Source organism: Cupressus sempervirens, chromosome 3 (genome assembly GCF_028749045.1).
Source record: "Cupressus sempervirens isolate cs-2001-9-10 chromosome 3, ASM2874904v1, whole genome shotgun sequence".
NCBI classification, from domain to species: Eukaryota; Viridiplantae; Streptophyta; class Pinopsida; order Cupressales; family Cupressaceae; genus Cupressus; species Cupressus sempervirens.
The window spans coordinates 27974513-27986597 of record NC_143120.1 but is presented as its reverse complement, the minus strand read 5'-3'; positions in this window follow the sequence as shown (position 1 = coordinate 27986597).

Genomic DNA, 12085 nt, shown 5'->3' with positions numbered 1-12085 from the left:
ACTAGGGTCAACATCCTTAACATGATACTTTTGTTTAGTGGATCATTCTGTGGGTACCATCTCCACTGGATTTTTCTGTTGGCCAAAGCTTCCCTAGTTAACAAAATATGGTGTTATGAGTTCCCTTACTGAATGGTTATGCTTACTATTCAACATTGTTAGTTTACTTTCATATTCATATTATAAAGTAATTAACAATATCCAATTTTGGGCTAAAGTTTGTAAAATATTGATTTACCCCCCTCTTAGTATTCCATGTTTCTAACACTTTCTTTTTATTTTCTTTTTCTTCCTTCCTTTTCTTATTTTCTTCTTCCTTTTTCTTTTTCTTCTTCTTCTTCTTCTTCTTCATTCTCAGAGGTGGTGTAGCTCATCAAATTTTCAACATTAGTGTCATAGTCTTTAAATGGATCTTCTGAAGTATCTAGAGTGATCCTTGTGTTGGAAACATGAAGGCTAATGATATTCTTATGGGGGAGTATTGTAGATATGTTACTATGATGATATGTTACATTCATGATAGTGTTTGTCATTGATGTCAACATAGCATTTTTTTGTGGTATCTAACAGATTAAAAAAAGAAAGATCAAGTTGGTATAGACGACTAGTTGAGTATTCTCACTATCCAAGGTTATGACAGATACTTCTAAGTATCTAGTATATGCAGTTAATGTCATATGAAGAAATGTTAAGTCTAGAAGAAGTTATGTAAGTTTGGTGATGTCAATTCTGAGATAGAGTTTATAGAGGCAAGTTCTTGTAAACTTGTTATATCTCTTAGCAGAATTATTATTCTGAGAATCGAGGTTGAGGATGTGATGAAGACATGTTGGTGAGGACGTGGATAAGTTCGCTCATCATAATATTATGTGTACAAAAAGATATTCAAGTAGATGAAAGATTAATGTTATCGCTATGTATAACGTGTTCTTAATGTGGTCCTATAATGGTTAATTGAGAAGGTCTAATAGCCGACTCAAGGAATTGTATTATGGACTTAGTATAAAGGAAGGACATTTTCCTTTATGATGAAGAGTGGATATGACATGGAGATGTGATTGTAAGTAGTAGAAAGGGCGGAATGCAAAGTTGAGTAGAGTAGAGTGAAAATGAAGGAAACTTCATTGTCAAGGTTCTATTGTGTGATCTGAGGTTTGTTATTTGGATCTAAGGTTTGTGACTTGGTCTACAAGGTCTAATAGTGATTGGTTTGATTGAGAGAACAAGGAAAGAGGAATATTACAATAAATTACTTGTTTGGGAAGTGAGCTCTTCTTGTAGTTGAAATTGCATGTTTGGGTAGTGGGCTCTTCTTGCATACATTGTACTCCAACTCCTAATAGGGTTGGTACAACTCCTAATAGTGATTCAAAGTCTCCTAATAAGGACTCTATGTACTAAGTGTTGTAATAGACTTCTAACAGGGTCCATCCTCCAACAAGGAATATTTATAATAGTACACCATCTTGTGGGCATCATTCTCACTGGGGTTTTCCCTCTGATCAAGGGTTTCCCTAGTTAACATATCTGGTGTAATTGTCTATGTCTGTCTTATTATGGTTGTTGTTTACTTTGGTTGAATGGTTAAGTTTATTTAAGGGAGTTAAATGTTTTAATTGTTGGATAATTGATTCAACCCACCCCCTCCTCTCAGTTATCTTGGTGGACTATTGTTTCTAACACCTGTACTATCCACTTGCATGGTATTAGTACCAATAGACTTATAGAGTAGATTCTGACATTGTTGCACTTGATGTTGCTACTTCTTATTCTTGTCTTATTGTGGAGGTCATTAAATTTATAATGGCTTGCTCTATTTCTTTGTTCACCTCCTCATAATTATTGCCCATTAAAAAAAATCATCTTCTTTTATTTCTTAGCAAGGGTTCGATGCCCTTCACTATTCTTTCCATATAATCATCACTTTTCAGCTCACACATTTTTTTGATTTGATTCTCTTATTCTTATATCCTCATCTTCTACTCTTCTTCTTTTGTTAATTAATCTATTATACAGATATTTTAGTATGTGCTTCTTAATATCTTCAAATTTCTTATTTGTTAGAATTATATGCCTAACTATAATATTCTCCAATTGTAGTCTATCCATGTTACTATAATGATCATAAAAATTATTCAATTGTATAAAATTGATGTTGATAATTTGAACATTCAAAATTTCAACCTTTGGCTTCCATGTTTTTCTTCTAGAAGGTTTCTTTACCTCTATCTATACTCTTTCAATTGGGTTGTCCTTTATTTCTTCTTCCTCATTTGATTCATCTAATTCATTTATTTGTAAAAAAATCTTCTCTTGCCCAGTCTACCGACCATATTCTTTCTTCTCTTCTTGGACCATTACCCAACTTTTTATTTCTTTACCTTTGTCAACCTTGTTGATCTCCTAGTACTAGTAGAGGTTGTTGATCATAATTTTTTTAATAGTTATCTTCTCTTCACCTTTCTCCTTTTGCAATGGTAGTACAACTATGTATTGTATCTATGACATTACATCATATGGTATGGCTGATGTTCCTACTTATGGTTCTGCAATTGTTATGCCTCTAAATGTTCCTCACACTGCTAGTGGTTGCACATACATAATTCCTTCTTGACCTATTTGCCTCATTCTAGTAACAATTTTTCTTACTACTGCTAATTCTTTTGGTGGCATATATGCTTCTTGCATGATTTTCTTCATTGTGGCCTCAACCTTTTTTTTTGAAGATTTATCAAGTTGATCTTGAGATGTCAACTGCATTATCTCTTATAGGTTCCAAATCTATTAAATTCTTCATCTCTAGATAATTTTAGGATTTCTTCCACATATCCTTCTACTTGCTCCTCAGTAACTTCATAACCAATTGGTTCAACGTAGACCATTCTTGGTTCAACTAGTTCTATGTAGGTGAAATCTCTGTCAACCATATAACATATATAATCTTTGAATTTCTTTACAAGTGAAGGTGGGATTATGTATCTTTGTATCATCTCTACTTGAAATGATTTTATAATTAGGTCTGTATTATTGTTAATCTTCTTTATTGGATGACTTACATACATTTTTGTTATCTTCGTAAATGTGCACTTATCACGGTCAATTAATTCAGTCACATATAGGAATGGAATTATTTTAATCAAATGGAAAAACATATCGATAATTTGTGATCTAAATTTGACTTAACTATTTTTCACTCTCTTTGCCCTTTCCAAGTTCTCTACAAACTACACTCTCAGGATTTAACACATATTGGCCTTTACTCTTTCTACACACATATTGTAGATGACATGAATGCATCCTTCTATCATGTCATCCTCTTTGGAACTGGCACATATCCTTGATGCCATAATTATGCATATGAATATTACATCACGCTGTTATATCTTTCTTATTACAATGCCTCTCCCATTATACTCAGACTTAGTGTTTTCTAGCACTAGTTTCTTAACATTCTTTTCATTTATTGGGAGTGTTTTCTAGCACTAGTTTCTTAACATTCTTTTCATTTACTGGGATTGATCCTTCATTTCATAGACCATTCACTCATGAATTAGGTTAGATGATATTTCTACCACATTATCTCCTAACAATAATTTTCCATCATGAATCCCACTCAGTATGCTCTTTCCCCACTCCTCATTGTCAAAGTCATGAGAAAATAAGATCTTAATCATTTCATTCTATTCTAGGTATTCATAACCACACTTAAATCTCATGTACTAGTTGTATATGTGATCAAATTCCTTTGATATGTTATCTTCACCTACTACTTCAAATTTTCTCCTAAGACAAGTTCCTACATTCTCCAAGTATAATATTCCATCTGGAATTACAAAAAATGTTACTGTAGGGTCTTCCTCTAAAGGATGAATAGGGATTATCTTCATTTTCATCTTCAAAATTATGAATCAAACTCCTATCCATGATTATCAAAAATTCTAATTTCAAATTCATAGATGAACCTTGAAATTTGATAAATACCTTAATTTAATTGAATGTAGGGTTTCTAATAATTTTCTTTAATGCATCTTAGATTTCCTTGGGTTCACACTCAATTCACTCCTTAACTCATCACACACTCAAATGGTACACAATATCTCGTTCACATCCTTTAAATCTCACCAAAATGATCTCTACATTAACTATGCATGTACGTAATTCTTAAAAAATTGTTTCTAATTACTAGTAGACTTGTTTTATTTTGTGCACATACATACAATCTCCAAATCGTATGCGCTTTTAACCATAACTTCAGCTAATCATGAAATACATCATACTATCTGTGCAAGTCATAATTTTACATTTGCTACTTTTTCTATCTTTTTGGTGCTTATTTTAGTTATAAAAGATGCTTAATTAAAATAGGATGAATTACATATAATTGCTAACTTTAGTTTTCCAATAGGTGCATCAAATGAATTCTCTTGTAATACTACATGTGAACTAGATGGATCTTTAGCTTTAAAAAATACTTCTTTGAATTCTTCTTTATGTTACCTCAACTCATCTTTTTGACTGTTATTGTTACTATCATTCCTTCTAACATTTCTATTGGTGTTCCTCTTGAAATTTGAGTTCCCCTTGATGTTCCTCATATCCATTTTGAAAAATCTTTCTATATGATCAAAGTTATTGCATATATGTCATATAGGTGCATTGAGTTTGAGCGATTCTTGAGAGAGTTGAGTGATTGTGTGAAGATCGTATAACATGTCATCAGTGTTGGATGTGATTTGGAGTAGTTGAGTTGATATGGAGCAAAGTAGAGTTTTGAAGATCAAACTCTAGTTGAAGAAAATAGCATCAAGTTTGACTATTGAGTAAGGTGAAGCACAAAAGGTTTGTCACATGCAACTAAATTCAAAATAAATATTTTCATCCGCAAAATTTTAGGGCATATCTAGATATTGCAGTGAAAGGTGATTTGTCTGGTGCCCTATCCTCAATCTTGATGAGGATAATTATGATGTATGATATAAGATCTTGTTCATGTGCACAATTAGAGAAGTAGGATACTTTAAATTAAGAAATGCTTATCAAAAGTTATGCGTTGATGGAAAATTGAAGGAAGAGTACAAACATATTGTTGATAAAGGATTGACTCATGCCCTAGATTTTCTGAAGGTTTTAAAATTTGAATGGATTAAATTTGTTTTGAGTCAAGTCCATGACATGAAAATATGTTTGGAAGGTGGACTTGTCAATATCACAAAGATCATTCACCAAGTTATTGGATACCCTGTAATAGATAAAATGAAGATTATTTGCTATCAAAGCAAGGATGTGATTTAGGGAAACACACTGGTAGTATGAAACACACGTGGAATGACTATTTCCATAATCAAAGATGTCAAGATAGATTATGCAATGAGGGTTATTTCTCACAAGTTTTATCAATCAAGTTTACTAGATAGTGTACCCTATGTTGTAGTTGATGTTGCATGGAAGATTGTAAAGAAGGATAATAGATATGACCTTGCTGACCTGCAATCAACACAATTAGATGAGAATTTCTGAAGTAGTAGAAAAGCCAAGAACACAATGTGTAAGTTTGGTTCTTTAGTCATTTGTATATTCTTTTATGCCCAAAATTATTTCCCCATAATTGGTAATGTTCCTTGGAGTAATAAGAAACCTATCATCCAACATATAAATAAATTCATCACTCAATTAGGTGATAATTTTGAGAAGGTTATGAATGGATATTTTTAAGAATTTAAGCAAAAGATCAAAAATAGGACAAGGATTCCCCAATCCTTGGTAGATAAGTAATATGATGATGTATGTTTCCTTATAGATATTGTTTGGACATACATTCAGGTGGTCATACCTAGAATGACATGGTTGAGACCATTTCCTTATGAACCTAACATTGACGAAGCAACAACAACAATAACCACATTATTGAATGAGCCCATTGATAAGGATGTTGAGCCATTCAACAAGTAAGAGACAACCAAGTTTAAGATCACTATGCAGATCAATGCACCCAAGATAGACAAGAAAATACAAATTATGATAAAGAACTTAGAAAGGACATTTGGTGAAGGTGTCAAGCAAGATGCACCATTATAGATAACTGAGGGTAAAGGTGAGGATATGTCCAGTGAAGAAAGAAATGAAGAGGAAGAAGGAAATGAAGAGGAAGAAAGAAATGAAGAAGAATAAGTAGAAGGTAAAGGTAAAGAGATAGTACTTGATGAGCCTCAGGCATGAAAGAATGTCAAGAAGGCCACTAAGTCAGTCCCTACCACACAGATTATCACAAGACAAAGGACTAAGGCATATACTACACTTGTGGATGAGAAAAATAAAGTTGTTACAAAGATTACCAAGCCTTCTCAAGGTAGGAAGTTAACAAAGAGGAAAAATACTACACAATAGGCTAAGTCGAGCAAGCCAATTAAGAAGCCGAGAAGAAAGGTAATGGCTAAAGATGATGAGGAAGATGATGAGGATAGGATTGAGTAAGAAGATACAATCGAATATAGGATTATAGTGCAAAAGCTGCCCCAAACCATTGATGTTCTTTGTGAAAACATTAGGGGAAGTGCATGAATGGAAGGATTAAGATTCATTACGTATGATATATTAGACACTGCAAACAAGGCCAAGAATATAGAAGGGGAAATTTTTGACATGATGGAAACATGCAAGTATACGCCTTTCAAGCTAGTTAATATGATCCTTAATAAGTAATATAATAAGATTGTTGAAAGGTGGAAATATGCTTTGAACACCAAAAGGCAGACCAGAGAAGGTACACTGGAAAATGGCATGCCTGAGCTAAGATGGAAGGAAATTTCCAAAGCAATGAGTAAATATAATGGTAAGTTTGTTCATAAGCAAAGAGCATTTTTTAAATCTTGAAACACATAGTATAATATGTAGCTCTAGAAAGTAAAATAATTGGAAGAAGGTTTATGGTCTTATGATTAATGTTCAGAAGTAGGAAAAGGGTGAGAAAGCTGAGCCAAAACATGTAGAGTTGGATAACACATAAGACATCAATAATAATCTAACAAACATGGTCCAATAAGGAGGATATTAGATAGAAATTGTTACAATTCAAGATGAGTTAGAGGCTATCCCAGAAAAGGACATGAGACAAGATGAAAATATAGTGATTGAACCTGAGAAGATGCCTATGTTGACCAAGCCAGAGAGGAAAGAGGAAACTCCACAACCTAAGTCAGCACATGAGAACTTGATCTATCCAAGCTCTATGATTGTTCAATTGAAATATTATCTTAAGGTTGACAAACATGTAATCACACAAAAGGTTGAGTCAACACCTATTATTCCATCCATTTATTTTATTTTATTAAGTCCAGATATCAGTAAGGGTGATGAGAATATTGGTGAGGTTGGGCAAAAAAGTGTGATGACCAATTAAGTTGAGAACACCCAACAGAAAGAAAAGAAGGATGATGCCACTAAGGCCAATAAAAATGTTAACAATGAAGGTGAGAAGTTAGAAAAAGAGCCTGAATGATCAAGTAGATTAGTCTACTACGTACTAGTGAGGGACCACATACCTCATGACCTCAAATGGAGGGAGAAAAGGAGGTAGTACAGCTGAGTTCCACCAGTGAACTCAAAACTAGTGATGAAATAGAGAAGAACAATAAACAACTGCAAGAAGAGAACAAATTGAAGTAGAATAAGAGAGATGAAGAGCCTAAAAAGGATGAGGAAACAAGAAATTAGATACGAAGGCCAAGTCTGGAGATTAAAACATAAGAATAATAAATTGAGTTGAGCTCCAATACACTAGGCTTCAAGGGAAAAATATTGAAGACGAAGATAAAACATTCGTCCCAAGCCATTAAGGGTAAGCCTACTACTTTAGATGAGGAGATTGTGATTCCAAATTGGGACACACATAATTTAACTTATGATCAGATGCTAATAATTAGTGATTTTCTAGCAAGAAAGGCTAAGCAGGAGGAGATGAGAAAAGAGCATCAACAAAGGCAAGTATTACATGATATCAAAGATATATTTCTTGATACTTTTGTTGTTGATAACCTCGATGAAAAATCTCCCAAAATTGACCACCTAATCAAAATTGTTGAGAAAGTTAATGAACCTAACATTGATACATAAGAAAATATCATGAAATGGTTAAAGAGAAAATTTGAGAATAAAGTAGTGGAGAAGGTTTCTATAGAGATTGCAATCAAGAAGGTAGAGCTTTCCACACTTATCAGTGATTTAGAATAGTAATTTACTAGTGCCAACACATTATTTGGAAAAATATGTAATATTCTAGGATTTACAAATGAGATAAGAGAGAAATGTATAAAATAGATACAGATCTAAAGAAATATAGATCAGATCTAAATATGGATCCTAGTTCCAGTTTAATCTATTTTTCTAAGATCATATTTTTATAGGGAAAATAGTTACAACTATTATATAAGGAGTGCAACATAATGAAGGAGATCAATATCATTCAATTACCATTGTTACCTCATTTGGAAGTAATGCAAAGGCATTTATAGACTACAAAATATCTTATGCAAAGTCCACAAGTCTTTGTTGCAGACAACATGGTGGATCTTGCTACTAGAATGGAGATTGAGAGGCAAACTCTTGAGACTATCAAGAAAATTTGGGACAATACAATGTCTATTGTTATGAAATGGAACCTCCCATTTTAAAAATAGTTTGGTATACTCCCTTGGCCCTAGTTGGATATCAATACTTGACATTCATGAAAAAATTGAGGGGGAAATATATATGTAAGAGGATATATATGCATCTTTTGAATATTTTGATATATTATGTATATTATGTTTGAAGGAAAATAAATAATAAGGAGATGGAGCCAAAGCTGAAGACCAAAAGGAAAAAGTTTTTTTTCAAAAATGTTTAGATAATACACGTTGCAATGATATGATGACTGAGCTATAGGTATGGAGTACAATCCAAGCGGGAGTTAATATTTTGAAGTTTAGTTATGATATATTTTGAGCATGATAAGTGTTTTTTCCACTACTACTAAAGGGGGAGATTGTTGATCCTAAAGGAAATATTAGCATTCTCTATTATTGTAAAAAACTTAGTCATTTACTATGCATAGTTGTTCAATCAACACTACGACCAAGCCATAATGGAGGTCAAGTCATATAGTGTAGAAGTTTATAAGTTTAGTGTGTGTCGAGGCAAACATAGTTGTCAGGTACACTATAATCACCAAGCATTTAGTTATTGCCAAGAAACTTGAGGGAGATGCATCATAGGAGCTAAGTACTATATAAGTTGGGAAATTCAGAGGTAAAACAGTACAAGCCAAGTCAAGTTCAAACCAAGGGACAACACAAAGAAACAAGAAAAGTCGAGCATCAGAAGGATTATGTGCCAAGTAATATAGTTTTTGTATTTGATTTTGGAATGGCACAAAATCATATCTAAACCATTTTTTCTAAGCCAAAAACATATTTATAAGTTTCAAGAGAGAATCATGGAGATAATCACGCATGTGATTACGCTTCATTAATCCCTATGTGCTATGATCAACCAATAATAAAATAGGAAAGGTCAAGCGCAAAAAAAATATGAATACTAATCATTGATCAAGATCTAGAAACTTCATCAGATGGTTATAAAAGAAGGGTTTCAAGACATAAAATAGTGTTGTAGGTTAGAGGAATTCATGCATGTGAAGATAAAGGTGAATCAATAGATTTAAGTATTTTGAAGGAGTAAGGAAACCAAGAAGTGCAAAGAGGAGATGTTTCATATTAGCCACATTGAGGTAATTACAATTTGGAAAGAGAATATTTGTCATCAATATTTCAGTGCATAACAAAGGACCAAGGTACTAATTACATTCTAACTAGTGTGTTAGGTGAATCTCTTAACAAAGTGGTCCTAATAGGCCTATTGTAAATCTCCTAATAGAGTGACTACTTTATTGTGATGTATAAATCCTTTGATCAAGGTAGACTTACTAGTCTCGTAAGATTTTAATAGAGTAGACCCCTTACAGGGAGGACCATTGGAAGAGATCAAAATTGTATCCTTAATGGGCATACTTTATTATTGTAGTGGTGAAGACTTTTTGGATTCCATCCCCCACCACAATTTTATCTTCACCTTGGAGGGTTTCTATAATACCAAATATTGTATTGTGTTGATCAATTGTTTATATTTTTATTCATGTTATTAGATTTAAAATATGATTTGATAAGTTACCAAATGATGATGAATGGTTAAGGTTAATGAGGTGTATGTGGTGAAACAATTTCTATATGGTTTATGTTTGAAGTGGTAAAATATTTGAAGATCCCGATTCTCATGCCTTTCATCATTTGGGTCTTCCTTGATTGCAACATAAACCATTTCAACTATTTCTTTGTCATCATCAGAACTAAACTCAATGTTCTCTTCTTCAATAATGTAGCATGACTTCTTTCCTTTGTCTTTGTGATCCCTGTTCTTCCAATAATTAAGATCTTTCTTATCATTTCTATTATACTTTATTCTGTTAGGAATTTTGGTAGCAAAGTGACCAATCTCATTATATTTGAAATAGATCAACGCCATCTTATCTTTGTATTTAGCTTTACCTCTTGATAAAATTCTTGCAAGAAATGCTTCAAGCTCATCCATTTCATTTTCAGTTTTAGACTCACTTTCTTCTTTTCTTTTCTTTTCTTTCTTTGAATTACTAATGGTTAGTGAAGACTCAAATGCATTTTCCATAACAATCACACTATTATCATAATTTCTCAACTCAAATGTGATGAACTAACCAACTATTAAACTTTCAAGTGTCAGATCATTTCCAGGCACAACTCTTACTTTTTGAATTGCAAAAACTTTAATAGCATTAATAGGTAGAAGAGTTCTAAGAACCTTAGTTATGATTTCAAAATCCATGATAGTTCCTCCAATAGCTTTGATTGCACTTACAAAAACCTTGATTTAGTTTACATATTGTGTAGCATTTTCTCCTTCTTTCATTCTTATATCATCATACTTTCCTTAGAGATTTTTATCATTGGCTCTTCTTACATTGTCATCTCCTCCATGTCCTAGTTTTAGTTTATCCCACATCTCCTTAACATTGGCATAGTTCTTGATATCATCAAATTCAACATTATTGAGAGAAGATGCAATCTCAATCATCAGACTATTTTAATTTTTTTTTCATTCATTTTCTCTACAATTAGGGGACCAACAAGGGTAGTGTATTCATTTTCCAACTAGTATGTGACATCATTTCTAATACCAAAAAGATGCAGCTTCATTTGGTCTTTCCATAAGGAAACATTATCCTTGTTAAACTTTGGTACCTCTCTCTTGTACATCTTCGATCTTTAGCTCAAGTTCCTTTAAACTTATTTTTCCAAGCACTTAGCTCTAATGCAAAATTCTTAGATAATTGAGATGGGGGTGGATCAGTTATGTTCAATTATCATATAGCCCCTTCAAACATTTTAGTACCAATACAACATCATAAAATTCAAAAACAATCACTCAGTGTAAACATTAACCTACTCTATCATTTACTTTAATCAAATTGTCAACTCATTGTTCCTTGCATTGTTGAGTATCATTAATCTTACTAAGATATAACCTAGTTATTATTTACTTATTACCAAGTTGCAATAAAATTTAAAATGACTTGTAACATAAATAATAATCGCACAATTAACGCCAATATTTTAACATGGAAACTTTGTGAAGAGAGAAACCACCTGGGACCAACAACTCAAAATTTGTACTCTTCTGAAGTGACCTCTGCTAGGAGCCAACCTTCTTAAAGGTTACATACACTTTCTTAAAGTGAACTTGTTAGAGGATTTCACCAAAATATCATCTAGACCATATCACTACATGTGGCTTACTAAAAAGAGTGGCCTAATTTAAAGAATTTGCTAACATCATTAATCGATGTTACCATCTATAATTTCACAAACTTGTTAGGTCCACTTAGTACTTCCAAGATGTTTTTCTACAATAGTTAAATAATAATAGTATAAAATGATCTGTTAATAATAGCAACTACCTTTTCTTGTGAATATATTTTTTCTTGCACTTTCTCTATCTTTTTCTCACTTGGTTTATTCTC